Source organism: Balaenoptera acutorostrata, chromosome 2, assembly GCF_949987535.1.
Source record: "Balaenoptera acutorostrata chromosome 2, mBalAcu1.1, whole genome shotgun sequence".
NCBI lineage: Eukaryota > Metazoa > Chordata > Mammalia > Artiodactyla > Balaenopteridae > Balaenoptera > Balaenoptera acutorostrata.
Window position 1 is genome coordinate 175,671,182 of NC_080065.1, and position 25,863 is coordinate 175,697,044.

The 25,863-nt window shown below is 45.9% G+C and overlaps 1 protein-coding gene across 1 annotated transcript in view; it reads right to left on the bottom strand.

Annotated features, from left to right (window-relative positions):
- Positions 1-25,863, bottom strand: part of LOC103017830 (methyl-CpG-binding domain protein 3-like 1) — a 39,335-nt gene that overhangs the window by 3,888 nt on the left and 9,584 nt on the right.

The following is a 25,863-nucleotide window of genomic DNA, read 5'->3' on the forward strand; positions in this document are numbered from 1 at the left end:
AAGGGACACACGTCTTGCCCTTACAGCTGCATCGCGCCTCAAGGCTTGAAGGTAGGAGGGCAATGCCTGTTCACACCCATCCCCTCCCTCCTGCTGGGGCTGCTGCGCCCCCTCAACCTGCTCTCGGGGAGGTGGGGCTCCAGAAGGAGAAGGAAGCAGCCTTGCTGCCTGCCATCGGCAGCTCCCACTCAGCCCTGTGAGCAACAAGCACCAGATCAGGAGAGCTGGGATTGTACTAGATCCTGCTCCCGGCTTCCCCAGGGGAAGTAATACAGACTGTTAATACAGGGAAGTCTGTTGTTCCTCAGCTAACAAACTGCCTAGAAGGTAACAATTGTATAACTTTCCCCCTCAACCAGACTCAAAATGTACTTTCAAAGGCCAAAGCCTTTTTCACTGCGGGCACTCCTGGCCCTCCTCTTGCACATGTGCCTGAGGGGCTGGGAGTTCTTGGGTGAGCTCCAGACCTCCATCCTCCTGGTAGTTCATGGTGATGCCACTGACTGTCCCCTGTTGTTGCAGGCAAAGATGAATCAACTCTTCAACTAAACGAGGCCTGCAGGATGGGTACCCTCCAGGAAGAGACAGTGTAGAAGCCTGTGAAATCCATGGTACCTACCAGGGAGAAATGTCTCCTACGTGGCCACATTGCTGTCCACCTACCCCACTTGCGACACCGCCCAACAGGTACTGGACCAGTGGTTCACTAGGTGAGCGTGGCCCCCTCCTCAGCACAGTGGTGACTCTGCCCACTGCCAGCTGTGTGTGTTTGAGAATGTGACCAAACCTCTCTGAGCCTCAGTTTGCTCCAAGAAGTAGGGTGGTAGAGGATAAACCTCATAGAGTCCTCCTTGTAGGGACTACTGGATCAGCTATGGCAGGTGCCTGTCTGGTGCCTGGCTCTGCAGAAAGGGCTGCTGGACGTGCCGGGGTTGTTCCTGGTTATTATTTCCCCCTCCCCCATGAAAGGCCATCTGCCACACCCCACTGGTCTGTGGCCTTCCTGAGTTTAGAAAAGCACATGGAAAGCAACCTGCTATTCCAGTGCAAAGAAGGTTTGAGATTCCATCTTGCTGATCCTGGTCCTTGTCCTTGGTGTGGCCAGAGTAGGGATCTCTGTGGGCAGGATGAGAGGCCCCAGGCCCACTCAGATAACTGGGATGGTTCTGGTTGAAGTTCATTCATTCCACAGTATATATTAAGCATCTTCTACACGCAGGCACTTTCTGAGACACTTAACATAACTCAGTGAATGAAGCAGACACAATACCTGGGCCTCAATATAGCAGAAGAGTCACAGTCATACTAGACATCATTTGCAGGTCCTGCTCACTGTACATCACATGTGATGCCCTCATCTAGATCTGCAAGCACCCTCCCGTATTCTAACTGGGATGATGAACCACAGGACCAACTAAAAACCTGAGTGGTGTTTGGGCCCAGAAGAAGGGCCTCCTGTCCCCACAAAACAGATGGGGAGAGTATAGGGGCTGCGTGTAGGGAGTGACTGGCAGAACCTTGGATCTCACACAATCTTTTGATTTCCCTGGGAGGGCTGAGGTCTGGAAGCTTCTGCTTTGGAACAGGAGGAAAGACAACTGTATCTGGGGTCCCAGGTCCCTTGAGAATCAAAGGGGAGGATGGGTTGAGCATCCCCTGAAATAACCATCCCCACCACAGTCCCATCTTGATCTACCTGGCCCCCTCCACATCCACCACTCCTGACACCCACCATCAGGCCCAGGACAGGAGACGTGGGAGAAATGTGCTCACGGGTCTGCCTCAATCCTCAGTCCTGACTCCCAGATGCATGGAGGACTGAGGTGGGAATGCATATTTGGTCAACAAGCACAACAAGAAAGGCCTCAAAAGATTCAGGCCAATGTTTCCAAGACAATGAAAATTAATCTGTACAGAGGCCAACAAGGTGCTCATTAAGCCCAAAGTAGTCAAATACAAGATGTCAAAAAGTGCCAGCCCTAAATTAGACAGTCTCACCCATATCATCCACCCCAGTCTCTGGAAGTATGTTGTTTTTCTTTTCCCATATAGTCAAGAGTACTACACTTTGGCAATCACAGACCATGAGTGAGGTCAAAGTCAAAGCCAAGGCCAAGGTCCCAAAAAGTTCCCCCACAGACTCCAGGAAAAAAGCTTTTGTCTATCAACTTTGAGGATCAAAAATGGTACAAAACTTGGACTACTGCCCGCCTGGGCAGGTATCTCCCTATGCAATTTATAGAAATACAATATAAATTCCATCCCCCACCCCCCACTTACCACAAAAGAGAGAGAATCATATAGTTTTTACCCTGAAATATGTTAATACAATAAATTATGTTAATATTTAACTGTCCTTGCCGTTATGGAATAAACTCTACCGGATCATGATGTATGTCTTTTAAATACACAGCTGGATTTATTTTGCTAATATTTTATTCAGAATGTTTGCTTCTCTAATCGTGTGTTAGAGTGGGCTAATGATTACAATAGCAAAAAAAAAAAGAAAACAAACAACATCCATCAGATGGAGAACAAAAGAATAAATTATGGTGTAGTATACTATGGAATGTTACTCAGCTTTTTCTTAATTTTGAGAGGTCCATTGACTAACCCAAAGAGATAGCCATGATATACTCTTAAATGAATATAGCAAGTTACAAAAAGTCTATATATGTGTGTATGTATGCTTATATATTTTTGAGCAAAGAGAAAGATGTCGAAAAATACCCAAAGTGTTGGTTAATGTTGGGTACCCCAAGGAATACAGTGGAGAAGGGAGAGACCTGAGAGGGGAGGAATATATTAACTTTTTCTTTATTCACCCCTGGTTTGTTTAGTGATTGCAAGCAGAGTATTTCTTTTGTAATTTTTTTTTTTTAACAAAGGTAGGATGGTGGTGGGGGTAGGAAACCCCAGTTATCTATTAAAAGTGATGTCAATTAACACCTGTTGAGAACGAATAAATAGCTACAATTAATACATCCAAAAACGAAAATAGAATAAAATTATCAAAAGCAAGAAGAAGAATCATTATGAAGTTCCTTTACCTGAAAATACAAAGCAATCAATCTGGAACCAAAGTTACATAGACGTGGTCTTTCCCAAGTGCATTAAGCAAGACATCTTCAGGAAGAACTAGTTTTTCATTTACAACTAGCACAAAATTATCAGTTCATGGATATGAGGACAACCAAGGATAAAACAAAGAGAAAATGAGTGAAGTCCATTTAAAGGAAAATATTTAAGGAATAATTGTACCCATCATACATACACAGATTAGCTGAAAAAGGCAAAATATTACAGAAATCATTTAAGCTTGGGGGAAAAAATGACATTCTGAATAGTCAGCTTGTCATCTACACTAAAGAAAGAGGGGCAAATTTTTTCCTAGTGTGTTATTTTATATTTTACACCGTAAATAGACAAGTCCTTTTTACTAAATAGATCACAAAGGAAAACCAACCACCTTGACCGATCGCCACATATGAAAAAATTTTAAATGAAAACTTACAAAAAGCTATCAACATGGAGCATGGAGCCGGGTGGGGGGGGGCGATAAAGTTCTCACATTCAGAAAGTTGCAGTTACTCACAAAAGTGAGAAATGTTTGTAAAACTTGAAAATATTTACATAATCGAATTTTTAAAATTTGCCAAAGGGCTCATTGTCTCTAGAAAAGCTGTGGTTTGCTATTTCACCGAGGAGATTAAAATTTAATTTTTGTCAACTCTGTGGTGGCTAAAGGAGAATAGTACAGAAAGAAATGCGTACTAGGAGTCTGCCCAACAGAATTTTTCTCCTAAAAGTTTTTGAGTAAGTTTACGGTTATTCAAGTACTCTTTCTCTCAGCTCTTATCAAATCCTTCATAAAAGAAAACTTCAGGACACAAAATAAATCAGTAGCCGAATCGCCATGGGCTCCGTTGGCTGCCCACTTCGCCGCCACCCGCTCTCCCCGTCCCTCTCCCTGGAGCTCAGGCGCTGGAGACGAACGCCCGCCCTTCACGAAGCCACCTTTCCCGCCCGGCTCGCCAGTCTCTTACCTGCCGCTCCGAGGTGCTCTTGGCACGTGGGGGCCAAGCCCCAGGCCCCGGGGTCTCCTATCAGGCCGGCGCCGCCCGCCATTCCCCGAGCATCTCGCCGCGCTTCGCTGCCTGCGGTGAAACTGCGCCCGGCAAAGCGCGGCGGCCCTCTCCTGTCAGCGGCCGCCTCACAGACGCCGGCTCGCCGCCTCAGCTCTTCGTCAGCTCTCAGCCCTGAAGTGAGCGCTCAGCTGGGATGCGAACGCGGCTGGGGGCGGGGCCGCGCGGAGCATGCGCGGAGGGCGAGGCCGGAGGCCTTAAGGGCGGCCCCTGCCCTGCGCTCAGAGAGTTCCCAGCTTCCCCTGCGGGGGGGTTGGGGTTGGGTATCACTGGCCCGCGTTGCCAGCGCCCAATTGAGCGGCACCCGGGAACCCGCAGCTCCCGGCCTCCCGGTGGCGCCGCCTTTGCGACGGTGCCGTCACATCCTCCAAAGAACAGGCAGCCCTGCCCTCTCCACAGTTTGTGGGTGATGAGCAGCTTCGAGAGAGAACGGAGACCAAACCCTTCTCTGCGCGGAGAAGGTGAACCCTGGCTCTGCCGCCCTGTGAGGTTTGGGCATTCCTCTTTTCCTCAGGGGCCTCTGACTTGCGGGGTCCTTAGTAGTTTGTGAGGAAGAGGAAGGGGAATTAAATAGATCTCCAGGCCCTAGATAGTTCAGCTCTGCCGCCAGGGGTGAGGTCGCGCTGGGTGATGCTGTTGTCACGTGCGCCCATTTCTGGGCCAGTCCTCCTGCTTTGAGGGCCGGGACGTTCCTTTAGATGCCCCCCTCCCCCACTTCAGTCACCTCACACGCACAGGTGAGCCATTGGTCCTTATAAATGTCAGTTATTCTTTTCTTGATGCTGAGCTGTAATCTGTAGACTGCTTGAAACGCCACAGTTGGCTGAGGTGGGAATCGGGGATGAGGTGCAAAAGGCAGCCCTGGGGGTTGGGGGTGGGGAGGGAAGGGAGAGAAGGCCGACTGTGTTGTCTAGAATCACCGCTGAAATTCACCAACGCCAGCCTGAGAGCCTGAGGTGAAGCTGTGACACTCCTTCTGTCACTGCCAGGTTGGGCAAGAAGTAATGCGGTTTTGAGAGCTAGTGGGCAAGGCACAGAAAGCCCCCATATTAAAGCCTCCTTGAAGGTCCTATTTCCCCCATTTGCCTCCACCTAGATCCTCTTACCTTTGACTGTTCTTTCCCTTGCATCATAGAAGAGCAAGCCAACTGTGGAAGATACCTGGACATACGTTTTCCTCATGGGCTGTAAGATGACGCAAAGCAATCACTGTCACATACTCTTCCTGGTTAGTCTTTCCTTCCATCAACTGAGACGACCTTTTGGGGTCATCCAGTCCCTAATGAGAAGCCGTGATTGGAAATAGGTAAGCCAAATTACTTCAGTCAAGCAACCTGTGTCCCTGGTGTTTCTAAGAGAGGTTGGTTTGGTAAGTCCTTTGAATCTGCTTCAGGACTTTTTTTTTTCCCCCCCCAAAGTTAGCATGAATTTCAGAATAATACAGGAGGTTGAATATGAAACCATTTCCAAAAGCTAGTCTCTACAGTGAGTGCTTGAAAAGTTAGAACTAGAGCAGCTTTGAATACTACGGCTAAAATGGCAGGGTGAAGGATTGGTAGATGGAATTTTTTGGTGATAACTCCAAAAAGTTACATTACTCTAAAACGGATCTGTCTATGGTGATGGAGGCAGAGTAGTGATTACTTTGGGGGAATTGACTTGAGAGGGGGCAGGAGGGAGCTTTCTGGGTTACTGGAAATGGTCAATATCTTGATTTGGTTAATGATTACAAAGGTTAACATATATGCAAAAAGATTTATGTGCTTTACTGCATATCCATTCTAAAACTTTTTTTTTTAATTTTATACACACAAAGAGGCATTACAACATGATCATGATTGGAATCTGGAAACTTGGGTTTAAATCTCAGTGTCACTCACCGATTACCAGCTATATGAATTTGAGCAAGTCTCTGAGCCTTCTTTTTTCAATCTATCTAATATGGGTGATGTTACCTCACAGGATGGTTGTAAGGATCAAATCAAATTATGTTTGCAAAATACTTAGCACTAAGCCTGCTAAATAATAAGTGCTTGGGAAACAGTAGCCATTGTTAAATTATTTTTCTTACACTCACATTTACTCTACTCCTCTGGTCTTTTAAATTTATTTTAAATATTACTTTGTACCACTGAACTAATAACGTTCCTTTCCCCCAAAATAACAAAAGGCAGTCAGAGGTGTCAAGTGTTGGTTTTCAAACTAGTTCAGGTGGCAGGACTTAGAAATTAGGGTAGTCATTGTGGAACCCTATGAAATGTTGATGGATTTAATTCTTCCACATGGACTTGACACAAATTTACTAACACTAAATTTGGCTATATTTTGTTTATGCAGATCTCCCACATATTAAAAAATGTATTTTAAGAAATAATATGTCTGCCTTTTCCCTTTTTTAAAAATTTTATTGAAGTATAGTTGATTTTGCTTTTTTCCTTTAAAATTTGTTGGCAACTCTTCACAAGATAGAAAGTATCAAACATTTAAGAACAATTCACAAAATGCAAACCTTTAAATCCATTCTTCCTGAAAATTAAGAAACCACTGTAATTGTTCAGTTTTAGCAGCAGAGCTCGTTAGTGGGCAAAAGCAACAGGCAAAAAGCACATCTGTTTGTCTGGCACAGACACTTTTAGGCACAGACCTCTTCCTCAGTTCCCTACAGAGTTTGAAGGTACTTTGTATTGACAATGTAAATTCTGTAAAAGACATTTCAACTGGGAAAGGGGGGAAAATTAAGTTCCATTTGGAACTTTCTACAGGTGGAACCCTAGTTTATTTCCAACCCATTCCCTCCTAGTTTATTCATACACTCCTGAACACATATACAAAAGTTGATTATGAAAAAAATTAAATACACAGTATATTACAAGAGCATTTTTCCCCGAGAGAGCTGAAAATCACTATTCAATTCCTAATTGCAACTCACCTTTAAGATCTGATCTTTGAAAAAGTACTTCCAGCTTATATTATATTTTCTGATTTTGTCCTAATTAGAGTCACTGCTTTGTATATAGTTAATGACTCCATCTTTGCTCAGTTGTATTAAGTTTAAGAAAACTATGTTTCTTATTACTAGTATCAGCATTTCCATTTTCTATTCATATTTATAAATGGTGATAAAAGTGTAATGAAATGTTCAAACAGTCACATAAACAAATACCGTAAATGAAGATGCTGCCAAAAATAAACTCTTGACTGGTAGGCTGTGCCATTGTGTAAGAGCTTAAAACGTTCATTCACCAGCAAATGCAAGTATGTCACAATTCCATGTATTAAACGATCACTAAGGAATGGCATTGTAAAAGAAACTCTAAGTTGATATAAAGTTGAAACCACAAACATTGATGACCACCTATTTTGCACTCATTGTTGACACATTTTTTTCAAAGACAGTACACTAAAGAAATTACAATTCTGTCATCATCAAGGGTATTTACTGTACCCAAATACAAACATGACACCACTGACCCACCACTAATAAGACAAGAAGTTTGAGTCAATTCTCCAGTATTGTATGGGTTTTATTGAACTTGCAGATCCCCTTACTCAAAGCACCTAAGTACTTACAAGGGAGTTAAATATTAGGAGGAGCCATTGGCAGCAAAGGGAGCATGATTGGCCTTTACAGAGAATGACCACACAGTCATGGTTTGGTACCATAGCCCTTATCAAGTAGCAATGAGTAAAGGGAAGAAAACAGTAGAGTTGTGTAAACTGTCTTTATTTTCTTTCATATAATGGAATACCCTTAATTTCTTTGAATCCAAAATGGCTTCAGACAAGAGATGAATTTTTAAAAAATATAATGGAATTATAGCTTTGTTGATGTGAAATGTAAAGAGTTTTCAATTATTCAAAAAAAAAAAAAGAGGTGAGAGGAAGAAAAGTGAGGAGAAATAAAGGTTTCAATTGGACTTTATCCCGTACATCTGAAGCCCATGTCACAGTTTCTCTAGGTTGAGTGAACCAAGCCTGATGCACAGTGTGAAAGGAACAAAAAAGGAAGTCGAGAGTCAGAATTCAGCAGAAGAAAGGGAGCGGGGCATTTTCATGTTACGTTGCCAACCTAATAATTGTAATGAAACTTCATTCAGGTGTAACTTGGCTATCTGAGAATCTCATCTATCTAAAGTACAGCAAAGAACCAAGGAAATAAAAGAGATGGAAAAAGACCTCTTCAGAAATAAAACAGAGATCACCAAAGTCCATGCCCTAAAGATCAAGCCCATTACTCCTAGAGATTCATCAAAGCCCTTTCTCATAGGTTATTAATGTTTACTTGGATTCGATTTTAAAGGACCTGGCAGTCCGGTTTCCAAACTCATAAAAAATTAAAATCAGTAAACTAGAAGTGGGAGGAGAAACTATCCCATGTGGGCATGCAGATAGCAGTAAGAAGGCTGGAAGTCTATAAGCGGGACATAGATTTTAAAAAGGCATAAAAATTGACTTAATGATCAAAAAGCACCGCAACTTAGTGTCTCTTTAGCCTAGGGGGAAAGAGTCCTACACCTCTCTAGGCCTTGTGGAAGAAATATTAAAAGCTGATTCTATATTAACCTTGAGTAATAAAATTAAATTATATTCAGTATACAGACATTCTCTGAATTATGCAGCACTCAACTTTATGTAAATAGCTCTATGAGGCACACAATAAATTTTTGAAATTTTGAAGATGATTTTATATGACACTGAGAAATACAAAGAAGTCAAGTGTATGTTAATGGTTAAATAAATTATGACATGAAAATTTGATGGGCAATTATGAAATCATAAAAACTATTAGTGAAGAAATTTGTATGACACATGAAGTTAAAAAAACAGGATACAGAATTGTATATGCAGCATAATCTTAATAATGTGTAAAATACGTAGAAAGAAGATCTTTTGATCTCATTAATAACAGCCACAGAAAAAATTTTTTAAACCTCGGAACAAACTCTATGTGCAATACACACACACAAAAACTATAAATATTCACTGAAGGAAACTTGGAAAACTGCATAAACGAAAAGGCATACCACTTTCCCTAATGGGAAGACTTGATCTGGTAAAGGTGCCATTTTACCCAAATAATTTACAAATTCAATGTAATTCCAATCAAAATTACAATAGGATTTTTAACAGAATTGATATGCTAATGCTAAAACTCATCTGGAAGAATACATACTTAAGAAGAGCTAGACATTTTTTAAGCATACTGAGGGGCCTCTAACTACCACGTATCAAAATATACAATCACAGTCATTAAAGGATGATATTGGGTCACAAACAGAAAAAAAAAGATTAACAGAAGAGAAAAGATCATCAGCTACTGACACAAAATTGTGGATAGCATTTCAAATAATTGAGAATAGGTGTTGGGACAATTGGTTATCCATTAAAAAAAAAAAAGCTATATCTCTACATCACACCATTCAAAAATAAATTAATTAACTTTCCCTTCCCAGCAACTGGCATGGTCAGGGCCAAGGCCTGAAGAGGCAACAGCCAGCACCGCGGAGGCTAACGGGGAGGGGGATTGGCACAGCTGGACCAAGCAGCAGCCAGCCACAGGGGTGGGGCAGAGGGGACAGCCAGCATGGCGGGGAGATCTGTTAGCCACAGAGGTACTGGGAAAAATAAGGAAATACACGGAGGATGGTGAGAGCAGGTTTCTCTCTGTCATAGGAGGGAGTTACAAATATGGAAAGTGAGAAGCTTAAAAAGAACTCTGTGCGGTTGGACTGGAGAAATTGGTGTGAACTCAAAGTTTTACATATCTATGTTCTGATTTGGATGCTTGTGCTGAGGTTATGTAGCGGGGGGCAGAAAGAGGTACGGATACTCCGGGGGAGAGGAAGAGACTTTGCTGAAAGGAGTCTGGAGACATTACAGTTGCTTGTCCCATCCATAGAATAACACACACACACCAATAGATATATAGATAAACGTATAAATGTGTGTGTGCGTGTGTTTATATATACACATACAGTTACATGTATATGAATATGTATGTATGTATATGTACAGATACATGTATATATATGCCTGCTTGAGGCTGCAGGTTCCACCTCTGCTCCATCCACACCTCACACAGACTTAGGGCTTTGCAGATACTTCTAAGATATTCCCTTTGATTTTCATCTTCCTGTTCCTGCATTTTCCTGTCTTTGTCTGCACTTTGGCTGATCCCAGCAGCTTTCTGAGAATAAACCCAGTGTATACAAAGATGGAGGTTGGTTATTGGTGTTTTCTTCCCCTTTTTAATTTTTTTATTTTTATTTTATTTATTTATTTATTTTTTAAATTTTATTTATTTATTTATTTTTGGCTGTGTTGGGTCTTCGTTTCTGTGCGAGGGCTTTCTCTAGTTGCGGCAAGCGGGGGCCACTCTTCATCGCGGTGTGCGGGCCTCTCACTATCGTGAAGTCTCTTGTTGCGGAGCACAGGCTCCAGACGCGCAGGCTCAGTAATTGTGGCTCACGGGCCCAGTTGCTCCGCGGCATGTGGGATCTTCCCAGACCAGGGCTTGAACCTGTGTCCCCTGCATTGGCAGGCAGATTCTCAACCACTGTGCCACCAGGGAAGCCCGCTTCCCCTTTTTTATATTTCTCCCATAGAGTGGGATCAGTGAGCCTAGCAAGGATGTCATTTTCCAGCAGGAAGTGCCTTTCTATTTATTCATTTTCTGCTTGATTACTATGATGAATGATGCTTAGGGGATCTGTGGATGGATGAACCAAGGCTCTCTGCATCACCTGTCCTGTCCTTTCCCCTGCACCCCGACTTCCCCACAACTGTCCATAATTATTTTGTCTCTTTCCACCCACTTCACTGTTTCCTTCAGAGTGGGAGATGAGAATTTTTATGTTTTCTGATTTCCTTCCTTTTCGCATCCCCTTTTCAGGGCTTAATAAGACAGCACAATGTACTCAATGTTAGAGGCCTAATATTCTAGAATATTCCCTGCCCGGCTGGTGGCTGAACAGTTGACTTTGATGGGTGCGGTGAGCAGCTGGCTCTCAGGGAAGGCTGGGTGGACCCAGCTTTCTCATCAGCTGCCCCACACCTGCCATTCCCTGATCAAGAACCTGATGATCTGGGTGCGAAGCCCTATTCCCCCCCACTTCCCACTGCGTGACCTGAGCAACTTTCTTAATCCCCAGATCTTCGTTGTCCAATGTGGACAGTAGAGGTGGACACTGAGAGGGCCTGCTGCACAGGGTGACTTTGCAGATTAATGAGGAAGAACAGATAGCACGTTGGGTGGGGCTGGTCCTTTGAGGGAGGGAGGTGAGCTCACTGAAGTGCTTCCAGGTCCTGGGATCAATCATCCATTTGCCCAGCATTTGCTCAACAGCCTCCGCATTTATTAGGCACCTGGTGTGTACTTGTCTAATGGGGGACAAAGACCCTAGTTGTAGCAGCCATGGGAGAATGTGCATCTGAATGGGGAGTCAGACCCGAGGGGTGATCAGAATGAGTGGAAGGTGCCCCTTGAGATGGGCAGGTGTGAGTCAGGTTTCTGGTGCTTGGAAGAAGTGAAGCTGGGCTGGATGCAAATGCCACTCCCCCCTCCCCAGTACTGAGTCCTGTGTCATCCTGTGTTGGGCATCTTCATTGGACATAAACAGACCCAGGGACTCCAAGAAGCTTCAGGCCACATCCTCAGCTTCCTGAGCGCCAGCTCTGACCAGAGACCCCGGTGTAGAACCGTGGGGAACTGCAGATGCTAGCCGTGGTGTGGAGGCTGCGTGACACTCTGCATCCTCCCCAGGAGCTGTTCAAGAAGGTGGGGCCCCATCACTGCCTGGGCTCCATCTGGTCCCAGGGGACCAAAAGGGGCCACGAGCACCTGGTGCCCACTGTCCACAACACCGTCACCCACTTCCAAAAGGTGGTCAACTTTATCACCACCACCTACCTCGGGAACCCAGTCATGACAGCCCAGAACAGGGCCGAGGTGGTGGAATTCTGGATCCAGGTGGCCAAGATATGCTGTGGGAGGGCCCAGGGAGCGCTCTCCGGAGCCATGGGCACTGCCCCTTCTCCTTTCTCAGCTCTCAGGATTGAAGTCTGGGGTCTGAGTTCCTGCACAGTCCCTAGGCCCCTCCTGCCAGGGGCACACTGACCTTGACATTCAGATCCCAGTGATGGGCTGCTCACTTCCTCCTTGGGTTGAGCTAAAACCCTCCTGCCCAGGAGTATTGGTCATGGGGTCCCAGGTGCACCCTCCCCAGGGCCGATGGGCATCTTTCTCATCCAGGAGAGACGTTAATGAGGGGACAGAAGCCAGAGGAGCGGGGTTCCAGCTCTCTCCTCACTGACCATTCCCTTCCTTCCCTAAGTGTGCAGAGGCCTAAGGAATTACTCCTCTCTACAAGCCATCATTTTGGCTCTACAGAGCCCTCCATTAAAGCACCTCAGAAACACATGGGGACAAGTTTCCAGGTGAGTAAGCTGCTTTCCATCTGAGCACCAGAGTAGACAAGACACCACCCGCCATGTTGCTGGCTGTGTCCCCTCCGTCAGCTGGGAGGTCCTGGGAGACAGTGGACCCTGGGGACGGGAAGCCACCTGGTTGGCAGGTCTCTTGAGTCTCTCTAGGACCTGAGGCCTGTGGTTCTGCTTAAAAAATCAGGATCTTTAAATGTCAGATCCTGCATTGAACCAAATGGGAGATTTCCAAGTGTTTACTTTCCAGCTACAGAACTCTTTATCCAACTGAAACCAACACCGGTCAAAACAGATCTGCTCAGGAGCGAAGGGAACAAAGGCCCCAGGAGACAACATGAGAGCCTCCTCCCCAGTCCCACAGAGACCTCTGGGCCCAGACGACGCAGGGGATACCCTCATGAGGCCCGTTAATTTTCCAGGTACTCAAATAAAAAGGATTTGCTCTCAAATCCCTGCACATTATTCCACTGTTTTCTTCCTTCTTTCCCCTCCCCTCAGGAAGAGCTCCCAATAATTTGAAAAGTTAGGCCGGAAAAACGAACTGCTGAGCAGGAGGACGATCACCAAGGTGACGTGGAGGCTGTAGATCTGGAAGGAGGGGGGACCAGGCAGGATGCGGTGCGAACGAAAAGTTCTCCGAGAAATTCAGTGTGTCTTGTCCAGGTTGACAGGAAGAGGGATGTGTGAGCTCTACAGGCAGGTGGGGGCAGTCTGGGGCAGGAGGCCTTGGTCGTGGGATGTAGCAGTGTTGGCAGGTGGGGGCAGTCTGGGGCAGGAGGCCTTGGTCGTGGGATGTAGCGGTGTTGGCAGGTGCGGGCAGTCTGGGGCAGGAGGCCTTGGTCGTGGGATGTAGCGGTGTTGGCAGGTGGGGGCAGTCTGGGGCAGGAGGCCTTGGTCGTGGGATGTAGCGGTGTTGGCAGGTGGGCGCAGTCTGGGGCAGGAGGCCTTGGTCGTGGGATGTAGCGGTGTTGGCTGGACTGTTTCAGGAGGGTGAGAAGCTGGTAGAATTAGTAGTCCTCTGGCTTCCTTGCTGGCCCATCAGCTGCCACTCATCTTCTACAGGCTGTTGGGCGGATGGTGCAGGTGGGGGTCCTTTCTTCCTAAACCAGCCCAGACTGTCCTCACTCAGCCAGGCCCCTGCTGCTCCTTCTGTCTTCACTGTACCTCGCAGGAGAAGGGGACCCTGGCTGCAACAGGGATGGACACAGCGAGAATCCCAGGGACCCGGGGGATGGTGGGGCACTGCCCAGCCTGAGACAGATTATGTGTGCTTTCTGAAACTCCCCACTCGGTCCTACAGAGTCACTGCTCATCGATCCCGGAGGGATTCTCGCCTGATGCCTTTTTAGCAATGATAGTTGCCCCAGATGGTGATGAGAAGTATCTGAGGAACTGATGGATTCCTAATGGGTCCTTCCTGACTGGACTTCAAAAGTTGCCACAAAAAAGGTGGAAGTGGGGCTTCCCTGGTGGCGCAGTGGTTGAGAGTCTGCCTGCCGGTGCAGGGGACACTGGTTCGAGCCCTGGTCTGGGAGGATCCCGCATGCCGCGGAGCGGCTGGGCCCGTGAGCCACAGTTACTGAGCCTGCGCGTCTGGAGCCTGTGCTCCGCAACAAGAGAGGCTGCGATAGTGAGAGGCCCGCGCACCGCAATGAAGAGTGGCCCCCGCTTGCCGCAACTAGAGAAAGCCCTCGCACAGAAACGAAGACCCAACACAGCCATAAATAAATAAATTAATTAAATTAAATAAAAAATTAAAAGTTTAAAAAAAAAAAAGAAGGTGGAAGTTAGTGCTCTGATCGCCCGCTGCCCTGTCAGTCAGAGCACCTCAGGGGTCCCCTTTCTGAGTACATGGAAAAGGATTTCTGTGCAAGGGAATGTCATGAGGGGTTCTTAGGGAAGTGAGGCTTTAGCATGGCCTTGGGTCAGCCTAGGGTCAGAGGACAGGAGGCTAGGGCAGTCAGGAGCCTCTCAACCAGGCCCCCCAGTATACCCTGTTAATTTCCCTCCATGGCTCAGCTCCTTGCTGGGAGCTTGGACACTCATTAGGCCAGAGGTTAGGACTGTGGTCAGTGGCGGAGCTGGGGGTGGGGTGAAGGCACCCAGGACAGGGCCTACGGCTGGGAGGGGTAGTGGCCTCTTCTCTGTGGACCCCTCTGTAAGTCACTCACCTCTGAGGGCCTCAGTCCCCTAACCGGGAAGATCTGGAGAGAGATGATTCTGTACTTAGGCTGCACAAGGAGGTTCAATGCGTAGGTTCAAGGGAGGAGAAGAATGTGTGGAGCTTTGTGATGGCTCCACCTGGAGGGGTGAGGGCAGTGATGACAGTCACAGGACACTGAGCGCTCAGGAGACCCAGGGACGCAGGCGGAGTTCTCCTCACACGGTCCAGATGAGGCTAGACGCTCAGGGAGGCCAGGTCACAGAGCCAAGGTCACACACAAGTGAGCGTTGGAACTGGGGTTGTTCTAGACTCAGAGCTCACTGGAGGTTGGGGCAGCAGAGGTACCAGGTCACTCAGGCCACATGTCCAGGGGTTGAGATCAGGCGCCTTGGGGGAAATGTGGGAGGGTAGTATGGCCACCATGACACTGTCCTCCACCCTGCAGGGGGCAACCTCCTTGTTGGCCGCCGTGGAGGTGGAGCTCCGGGGAGCTCAGGAGACAGCAGCAGCAGGTGAGAGTGCCTGCGGGGGAGAGGCCCAGGGGTCAGAGCAGACGTGCTCCTCCCTCCCAGCTGGAGGCACCCCCCAGGAGGGGGGCGCCTTCCCTCTGCACACCTGCCCCTGGTACCACGGGACCTGAGCTGACTGCATTGGAAGTGACCAGGAGGAGGGGTGGGCCAGGGACCGCATAACCTGGGATCTGCCAAATACCAGCCTCAGGAGGTGACTGGAGGAAGTTTGGTGCTCCTGAGGGGAAGGGAGGGGGTTCGGAGGAGGCTGCTGAGAGTCCTGGGTTACTCCGTGTGGGGTCTGGGGGCGGGAGAGGAAGCTGAGAGTGAGGGGTGTCAGGGGACCTTCAGATGGCCCCTGAGAGAGGGGGCTCATCACCATTCCTATCCCGATGGCACAGAGTGGCGTCCCCGTCCTCAGTCACCTGCTGCTGCTGGACTACATAATGGACGATCATGAGAAAGGGAGCCTGGAGTGGGGGCGTGGGCAGGATCCCGAGGTTGGGAAGGAGGCAGCCCCACCCTGAGCCCTTAGCTTTCAGCACGAGGCAAACCTCCTCTCATGGGAGCCTAACAGCCGCCCTTGGGAGCAGGGACTTAGGCCCATCCTGGTCATGAGTGAAAGGAGCCTCCCAATAAGCCGCCCTCCCAGTTCCCTGGGCAGATGAAGCTCAGAGCCGCCTGACTGCAACGCTACAGGAGGTTGAGTCTAAGCTGGACTCATCCACTCCCTCAGACCCTGCCCGTGATGGGGAGTGAAGTCTATCCTTCCAAGTCAAAAAACACATCCTACCAGAGGCTCAGTCTCCCCATCAGTTATCAGAGTGTGTTGGGCTAGAAGGTCTCTGGCCTGAGCTCCCCTGTCCCCACTTCTCAGGACCCCAGAGCCTGGCTCAGGTCCAAGTCCTCCTCTGAGCATGCCTGCCCTCTGGTGGGCCCTGACAGTAAAGCAACATGAGATGGGGTGTGGAAGGGGGCTAGTTACAGGCTAAGGGGGCTGTTTCTAATGGACTTTGGCCATCTGCCTTCCAGAGCAATGCAATCTAATTTGGGAAAAGTATAGAGGTGAGCAGCTGTGGCCTCACTGGGGGACGGTGTGGGTGTGGAAAGCAGAGACCCTCCAGGCAGGACCCTCTCTGGCCCCATCTTTCTTACATTTATTGGGCAACTGATACAGAGTTGAGGAGAGCCATCCCACTGGTGGGTGGGCATAGGAGGATGGCATCAAGGACAACTTCCTGGAGGAGGAGCTATTTAACACCAACTGTGAGAAGAGGCAGGGCCCGGATGGAAGTGGAGGGAAGGAAGGTCCGCATGTGAGCTAGGACTTATTACCTGCCCCACGCCCCACTCCTCACCCCCACAAGGCCCCTGAAGGGCCCTGTCTGCATCCTGTCCTTCCCTCTGTCCCAGGAACTGCAAGCAATTAGGGAGATCCAGCTGCTCCAGGTGGCTGCAAACCATTACGAGCTGGAGCCCAGGAGCAATTTGGGGCCTGGTTCCAGGCTATGGAGCCCTTTGTCAAGGAAGTGAGGTGAGGCGGGACAGAAGATGGTTGAGGATAGGGTAAACTCTCTCTGATGGCTGCTCCAGAGAGTCTGCAGCCATGGCTCCCTGGTCAGCCCCAGACCTTGTTGCTTGGTGACCCCTGGGATAGCCGGACTCCAGCTGCTGGGAGGTGGCCCTCTTGGTAGCCTCACAGGTGCTCCTCTGTCCGGTAGCTACAGCCTGTCCTGCCACCTAGAACCCCAGCACCAAAAGGCCAACATGATGAGAGTGGCCTTCAACTCCAATTAGGTCTGGCCAACGGCATCTTCTGCTGCCGCTGTGTATGTCCAGGAAAGAACAAATTATTCTTGAAGGCCAACAAGGTCTGTCTGTCAACAAGTTCAGGTCTGAGTGAGTGTCTGGGCAGGCAGAGGCTGAATCCTGGGGTTCAGTGAAGCTTTGGGTTAAGCATGGGCCTGGGGAGAAGAACAGTTGATACTGGATCCCGATTCCACCACTGACCATTCCTGTCATGGAGAGACTTTGGCTACTTTTATGGGACTCATATTCATCCTCTATAAAATGGGTGATGCTAAAGTCCCATGACAATGACAGATGGGGTGCTGTTGAATGACTAAGCATTCAGCTCAGGACTTGGAGCAGACTGTAGTGGGGGCAGGGAGGTGGGTTGTGATTCTGGGGGAGGCCTCACAGATGATGTCTCCTATTCAGTCACGAAGTCCCTGACATATTGACCAGGACCAGTGGCTGATCTGACTCCTGAAGCCAGCTCAAGTACAGCCACTACCTCTATGGTGGGGACACAACTGGGACATTCATGGTGCACAGGGCCAGCTCTTAAGGGAAAGAGAATTTTGTAAGCCTTTTCCTGGGGTCGCATGAGGCCCAAAAATAGGGAGTGACCCCCCCCCCCCATCTACCTGACATCTGTACACCAGGGCCTATTTACCTAGGCAAAGTGCAATATTTAATTCTTGTAAATAGTTAGGATTTTAATATAACATTCTATTCTGTTTTCACTAGAGCCTGGGAGTCATGTTGTGGTTCTTTCACTTCCTGTGCTCATAGAAATGACATACAGAATTTCACATTTCTCCTTGAAATAAGTAATTCGGCTGGGTCATCAGCTTCTTGTATGTGGGAGGAGGGAGAAGGGCCAGCCCCCATCCCCGTCCCTGGCTACTGAAGGACACCCCATGCCCCTTTCCTCAGATGACAGAATCATTTATCTCAGTGTTGTTCACCAGGGCCAGGAGCAGGGACAGGCTCTCAGAACTCCTGGGATTTACAGGTTGGAGGTTCTTTCATAGGCAGAGCAATAACCCCTGAAATAAGGGTGTCTTACAAATAGTCTGTGGTAGGACCATATCCTTCCCAAGGACCATGGATGTTTTTCTACAGCTCTTGAGGTGGAGGGAACATTTCTCTCTTGTTCAAGTTTCTTTTCACCAAATACTAGAACTTGTTATTATCTAGTCAACTTGTGAATGATCCACACTCCCCTTTGCTGTCCAGGGTAACTTCTGGGCCTGTGTGGTTCTGAGGTCCACGGTCTCAGACAATCTCCAGTTTACACACTCAGTTGTGTCCTTACCAACTTGTAGTAAAGGTTCAGCAGGGCCTAAACCCGTAGACCTTGTTGCCTCTGGGACAGCTATATTCTTTTCCACTGTTGTGCTGTGATGATTTTAAGGGGCGTGGAATTTTCCTGTTGGAAGATTTGAAAGATGAGGCATAAAAGGGTGGGAGCTGGGGTTCCAGCAGGGGAATGCCGTCAAAATGATGATGTGTGGACATGCATGGATACAGCCTTACCAATTAAAATGCTGAGGACTTTGCTGGTGGCGCAGTGGTTAAGAATCTGCCTGCCAATGCAGGGACATGGGTTCGAGCCCTGGTCCGGAAAGATCCCACATGCCACGGAGCAACTAAGCCCGTGCGCCACAACTACTGAGTCTGTGTTCTAGAGCCAGGGAGCCACAACTACTGAAGCCCGTGTGCCTAGAGCCCGTGCTCCACAACAAGAGAAGCCACCGCAATGAGAAGCCCGCACACAATGAAGAGTAGCCCCAACTCGCTGCAACTGGAGAAAGCCCGTGTGCCCAACGCAGCCAATAAATAAATAAATAAATAAAATCTATTTAAAAAAAAAACAAACAGCTAGAGGGCTGTAGGAAACAGAGAGTCCACTCTTAAAGGGCAAACACAAAATCTCACATGCTCCTAGTCCCAGCAAAGAGGTTTAATTATGATATGTCTAGGCCCAGGATGAGCTGTATCCATGCCTTTTTTGTTTACCAACATCCTCCCCTCCCACATTCTACATCTTGAAACAATGTTGATGGGCAAAAAACACTTGTCCTCTGATTGACAAAGTGAAGAAAAGTCATCATCCTTACCTATTAATGGAAGGTTCCTGAAGGTTTCCCAAATCACATCTCTGTAGTTTCTTCTGTGAAGGATCCAGTAAAACCCACTCCTCCAGGGTGAAGTTCACAGCCACATCCTCAAAAACCACTGAGTTTTAAAACATCCCAATTATGTGTATAGTGGGATGTATGAGACTGACAGGATTGGACATCTATACTCCATTTACAGGAAGGTGTCGTATGATTCTGTCATCTCCGAACATTTATTCTATGACTCAATCATCAGAAACTTACTCTCATACTTCCTCATAAATTTAACAGCATCATGAACACATGAAAAATATTTATACATTTTACTATGATCATGATATATCTTGTTTCTCTCCAATAGCAGAGTGCAGAGCCTGTTGGGAAATGACAGAAATGCCATACAAATGAAATAAATATTATCATTTTAAGACAATTAATTCCTTGTGAGAAAAACTCTTTCCTTCCTTGTTACCCACCATTTACAGCACTCCATGAGGCAGAGGGTCCAACCTGCATGAAGTTTCCATTAATAAAAACAGTGAAGAAGGAGAAGTTTCTCTTCTATTTCCATCACCAAACATGACAGTCCAGGAGGCCTGTATTAAACAAACTTTTATTTTAAAAATATATTTATTTATTTATTTATTTTTGGCTGCATTGGGTCTTCGTTGCTGCATGCGGGCTTTCTCTAGTTGTGGTGAGCGGGGGCTACTCTTCCTTGCGGTGCGCGGGATTCTCATTGCGGTGGCTTCTCTCGTTGCGGAGCACGGGCTCTGGGCGCTCGGACTTCAGTAGGTGTGGCACGTGGGCTCTAGAGCGCGGACTCAGTAGTTGTGTCTCACGGGCTTAGTTGCTCCACAGCATGTGGGATCTTCCCAGAGCAGGGCTCGAATCCGTGTCCCCTGCATTGGCAGGTGGATTCTTAACCACTGCGCCACTACGGAAGTCCTAAGCAGACTTTTAACAAAGCCCAGCTGGCTGTATTGTCCTACAGTATAGTTGATCATTGAAACAACACGGGTTTGAACTGCATGGATCCACATATACATGGAGGTTTTTCAATGGTAAGTACTACAGTGCCACAGGATCCAGGGTTGGTTGAACCCAGGATGAGAAACTGCAGATGCAGAGGGCCTATTCAAGTTATATGGATGTTCCACTGGGCAGAGAGTCAGAATACCTAACCCCTGCATTATACAAGGGTCAATTGTATTGCAGCCCATTAGAAGGAATGCAGCTGCCCAAATGTAAATATTCTTAAAAATAAGCATTGCTTTTAATCTGTGTAATATTCATCACAGAGCAGTTCTTCCTTTCTCTCTCCGACCGATTTGATGGTATTGAAGGACAGAGGAAACAAAAAGTGCCCAGAGACGAGAAGATATTTTGAGACTAAAAAACGAGGCAGGCAGCTCCATATAGATCAATGGATCTGTTTACTATAGAGTAATTTACTCACAGGGTAGGTGGGCAGACAATGATCCAGAAGCATTTGAAGCTGCACTCCACTCTGCCAAGGGGCAACTGGGACAAATTTATCATTCACCTAGGGTATGGGAGTACATGGTTGAAGAGAGGAACTGCACTCCCAAGTCAAGATTTATGAATGGGCATCTAGTCTCGTGGGTACCAGGAATACATCAGCGAAGGTCTTCATCATTGTTTGGAGGCTAACAGAGCATAGACCTAATGATCATTAAACTGCATCTATTAACTACACAGCCCTTGATGACAGAGAAGTGATTTTCCATACAGTACAGTCCTGAGTAGGGTCAGTGGAAGGGCAGGAGGAACTGTACAGGTCCAAGATGGTGTCAGTTATGCTAACAGCCATACAGATGCGTTAGGAGTTATGTGGAACTTAGAACACAGAAACAAAGAAGACATGACAACTTAGACCTCAAAATCCCTATACCCATGGGCCTCAGGGCTGTTTACAGCCAATCTTGGCACACACAGGCACACACACCAAATTAATAATATGCCAGAAGAGCTCTTTCTGGCAGAACCATTGCAGTCTATCCTGGGCCTTGCTGCCCTTGAGGAACAGGTTAAGAGCTGTAGATTGCTAAAACCTGAAAGCATTTCCTCTAAGATCAGGAACACAACAAGAATGTCCACTCTTGCCACTTTTATTCAACAAAGTTTTGGAAGTCCTAGCCATGGCAATCAGAGAAGAAAGAGAAATAAAAGGAATCCAACTTGGAAAAGAAGTAAAACTGTCACTGTTTGCAGATGACATGATACTATAGATGCTACAGATGCTACTGGAAAACTACTAGAGCTCATCAATGAATTCAATAAAGTTGCAGGATACAAAATTAACACACAGAAATCTGTTACATTTCTACACATTAACAATGAAAGATCAGAAAGAAAAATTATTAATTAATTTATTTTTATTTTTGGCTGTGTTGGGTCTTCGTTTCTGTGCGAGGGCTTTCTCCAACTGTGGCAAGCAGGGGCCACTCTTCATCGCGGTGCGCGGGCCTCTCACTATCGCAGCCTCTCCTGTTGTGGAGCACAGGCTCCAGACGCACAGGCTCAGTAATTGTGGCCCACGGGCCCAGCTGCTCCGCGGCATGCGGGATCCTCCCAGACCAGGGCCCGAACCCGTGTCCCCTGCACTGGCAGGCAGACTCCCAACCACTGCGCCACCAGGGAAGCCTCCAGAAAGAAAAATTAAAGAAACAATCCCATTTATCATTGCATCAAAAAGAATAAAATATCTAGGAATAAACCTACCTAAGGAGACAAAAGACCTGTACTCTGAAAACGGTAAGATGCTGATGAAAGAAATTGAAGACAACACGAACAGATGGAAAGGTACACCGTGTTCTTGGATTGGAAGAATCAATACTGTCAAAATGACTATACTACCCAAGGCAATCTACAGATTCAGTGCAATCCCCATCAAATTACCAATAGCACTTTTCACAGAATTAGAACAAAAAATCTTAAAATTTGTATGGAGACACGAAAGACCCCAAATAGCCAAAGCAATCTTGAGAAAGAAAAATGGAGCTGGAGGAATCAGGCTGCCTGGCTTCAGACTATACTACAAAGCTATAGTCATCAAAACAGTATGATACTGGTACATAACAGAAATATAGGTCAGTGGAACAGGATAGAAAGCCCAGAAGTAAACCCACACACCTATGGTCAATTAATCTACAACAAAAGAGGCAAAACTATACAATGGAGGAAAGACAGTCTCCTCAATAAATGGTGCTGGGAAAACTGAACAGCTACATATGAAATAATGAAATTAGAACACTCTTTAACACCACACACAAAAATAAACTCTAAATGGATTAAAGACCTAAACATAATACCAGATACTATAAAACTCTTAGGCAGAACACAGGCAGAATACTCTCAGACATAAATCACAGCCATATCTTTTTCAATCTGTCTCCCAGAGTAATGGACATAAAAACAAAAACAAACAAATGGGACCTAATTAAACTCAAAATCTTTTGCACAACAAAGGAAACATAAACAAAACGAAAAGACAACCCACAGAATGGGAGAAAATATTTGCAAACAATGTGACTGACAAAGAATTAGTCTCCAAAATTTACAAACAGCTCATGCAGCTCAATATCATAAAAACAAACAACCCAATCAAAAAAAATGCACAGAAGACCTAAAGAGACATTTCTCCGAGGAAGACATACAGATGGCCAAGAGGCACATGAAAATATGCTCAACATCACTAATTACTAGAGAAATGCAAATCAAAACTATAATGAGATATCACCTCACACCAGTCAGAATGGTCATCATCAAAAAATCTACAAACAACAAATGCTGGAGAGGGTGTGGAGAAAAGGAAACCCTCCTACACTGTTGGTGGGAATGTAAATTGGTACAGCCACTGTGAAGAACAGTATGGAGGTTCCTTAGAAAACTAAAAATAGAGCTACCCTATGACACGGCAATCCCACTCCTGGGCATATATCTGGAGAAAAACATGGTTTGAAAGGATACATGCACCACAGTGTTCATTGTAGCACTGTTTACAATAGCCAAGACATGGAAGCAACCTAAATGTCCAGCAACAGATGAATGGATAAAGAAGATGCGGTATATATATACAATGGAATATTACTCAGCCACTAAAAAGAATGAAATAATGCCATTTGCAGCAACATGGATGGACCTGGAGATTATCATACTAAGTGAATTAAGTCAGACAGAGAAGGACAAATATATGATGTTGCTTATATGCAGAATCTAAAAAAAAAAATGATACAAATGAACTTATTTACAAAACAGAAACAGACTCACAGACTTAGAGAACAAACATCATTACTGGGGGAGAAGGGTAGAGGGAGGGATAGATTGGGAGTTTGGGATTGACAAGTACACATTGCTATATTTAAAATAGGTAACAAGGACCTACTGTATAGCACAGGGAACTCTGCTCAATATCCTGTAATAACCTAAATGGGAAAAGAATTTGAAAAGGAATAGATAGATGTATATGTATAACTGAATCACTTTGCTGTACACCCGAAACTAACACAACATTGTTAATCAACTATACTCCAATATAAAATAAAAAATTTTTTTAAAGGAGCTGTAGATTGCAGAGCATTCAGTGAAATCCACAATGGGTTGATGGTGAATTTTTCCCATGATTATGAAATACATAACAGTGTCAGCAGCACTTTCTTCCAAAAGAACATAAAATCTCCATTCTCCAATCAGGTAGAAATGTTTTCTGACCATGTACTCTAGAAGCTGCCCAGACCATTTCTGTAATTTCCAAGCTCCCCTGTGAAGTAAAGGCATGACAGCTCAACCTCTGAGCATAAGAATGAACGCCTCAGCTGATGACACCACACACTCCAAATAGCCTATGAAAAGGTTTATTCCTTCATAATTGAGGTCTCTGAGGAGAGTAAGTCAGGCCTCTCGAGCCAGCTTGAAATAGCTTAAGAGAGCAAGGAAAGGTGCATGGACTTGGTTTTATACTGAGGTTAGGGGGAGTTCACATACAAGGACCTGAGCATGAGTGGATTCAATCTCTTGCTGCCCCCAAAGGAGGGAGCACTAAGACTTTCTTCCTGCCTTGGACACATGTGGGTCAGAAGGGGAAGGAGGGATGGGGCTCTAAAGCTATCCAAGGTCAACTGTCAAAAATCTGAGTCAGAGACTTCCACTTCCTGGTCTGGCATTTAATAGCTTAGAAGCCATCATCCTCGAATTCACAAGAAAAAAGCAAAAAACCTTGAAATTAACTGCTCTTCATTGACCCATCAGAGCATTTGGGTCAGGGCGACCCAGTGTCTCCAAAACTGGGAAAGAGAAAATAAACATAGCATTTTGAAATATGCCCCAAATATTCTGTTCTTAACATGGCCTGTTCTTAAGAAACTCTGTTTTGGCAGAACTCTAGGACCACCTTCTTTAAATAGAAGGTTTAAATACACATCATGGGAATACCTGAAGGAATAGAAAGACAGAAAGGAACAAAAGAAACCAGAGAAATAACAATTACTGGGCTTCCCTGGTGGTGCAGTGGTTAAGAATCTGCCTGCCAATGCAGGGGACAAGGGTTCGAGCCCTGGCCCAGGAAGATCTCACATGCTGTGGAGCAACTAAGCCCGTGCACCGCAACTACTGAGCCTGCACTCTAGAGCCCGCATGCCACAGCTACTGAGCCCACGTGCCACAACTACTGAAGCCTGTGCGCCTACAGCCCATGCTCCGCAATAAGAGAAGCCACTGCAATGAGAAGCCCGCGCACCTCAATGAAGAGTAGCCCCCGCTCACTGCAACCAGAGAAAGCCCATGTGCAGCAATGAAGACCCAACGCAGCCAAAAATAAAAATAAATAAAATAAATTTAAAAAAAAACAATTACTGAGATATTCATAAATTAATTTTAAAAACTATACATCCAGGAAGCTCAGAGAACACTAAACATGATAAACAACAAAAATGCACACCCAAGTATCTCATATTCGAACTAGAGCAAAACCAAAGACAAAGAGAAAATACTGAAAGAAGCCAGGGGGGAAAAGCTTTCCTTATAGAGAAACAAAGATTATAATTAAATGTGACTTCTCAAAACTATTCAAGCAACAAGAGAATGAAGTGAATTAAAGTTTTTAAAGTACTTCCAATGATTCAAAGAAATGGAAAGATATCCCATGCACTTGGACTGGAAGAATTAATATTATTAAAATGACCATACTACCCAAAGCAATCTACAGATTTAATGTGATCCCTATCAAATTACCCATGACATTTTTCACAGAACTAGAACAAATAATCCTAAAATTTATATGGAACCATAAAAGACCCAGAATTACCAAAGCAATCCTGAGGAAAAAGAACAAAGCAGGAGGCATAACCCTCCCAGACTTCAGTCAATACTACAAAGCTACAGTGATCAAAACAGCATGGTACTGGAACAAAAACAGATATATGGATCAATGGAACAGAATAGAGAGCCCAGAAATAAACTCACACACCTATGGACAATTAATCTTCGACAAAGAAGGCAAGAATATACAATGGAAAAAAGACAGTCTCTTCAGCAAATGGTGTTGGGAAAGTTGGACAGCCGCATGTAAATCAATGAAGTTAGAACACACCCTCATACCATACACAAAGATAAACTCAAAATGACTTAAAGATTTAAATATAAGACATGACACCATAAAACTCCTAGGAGAGAAC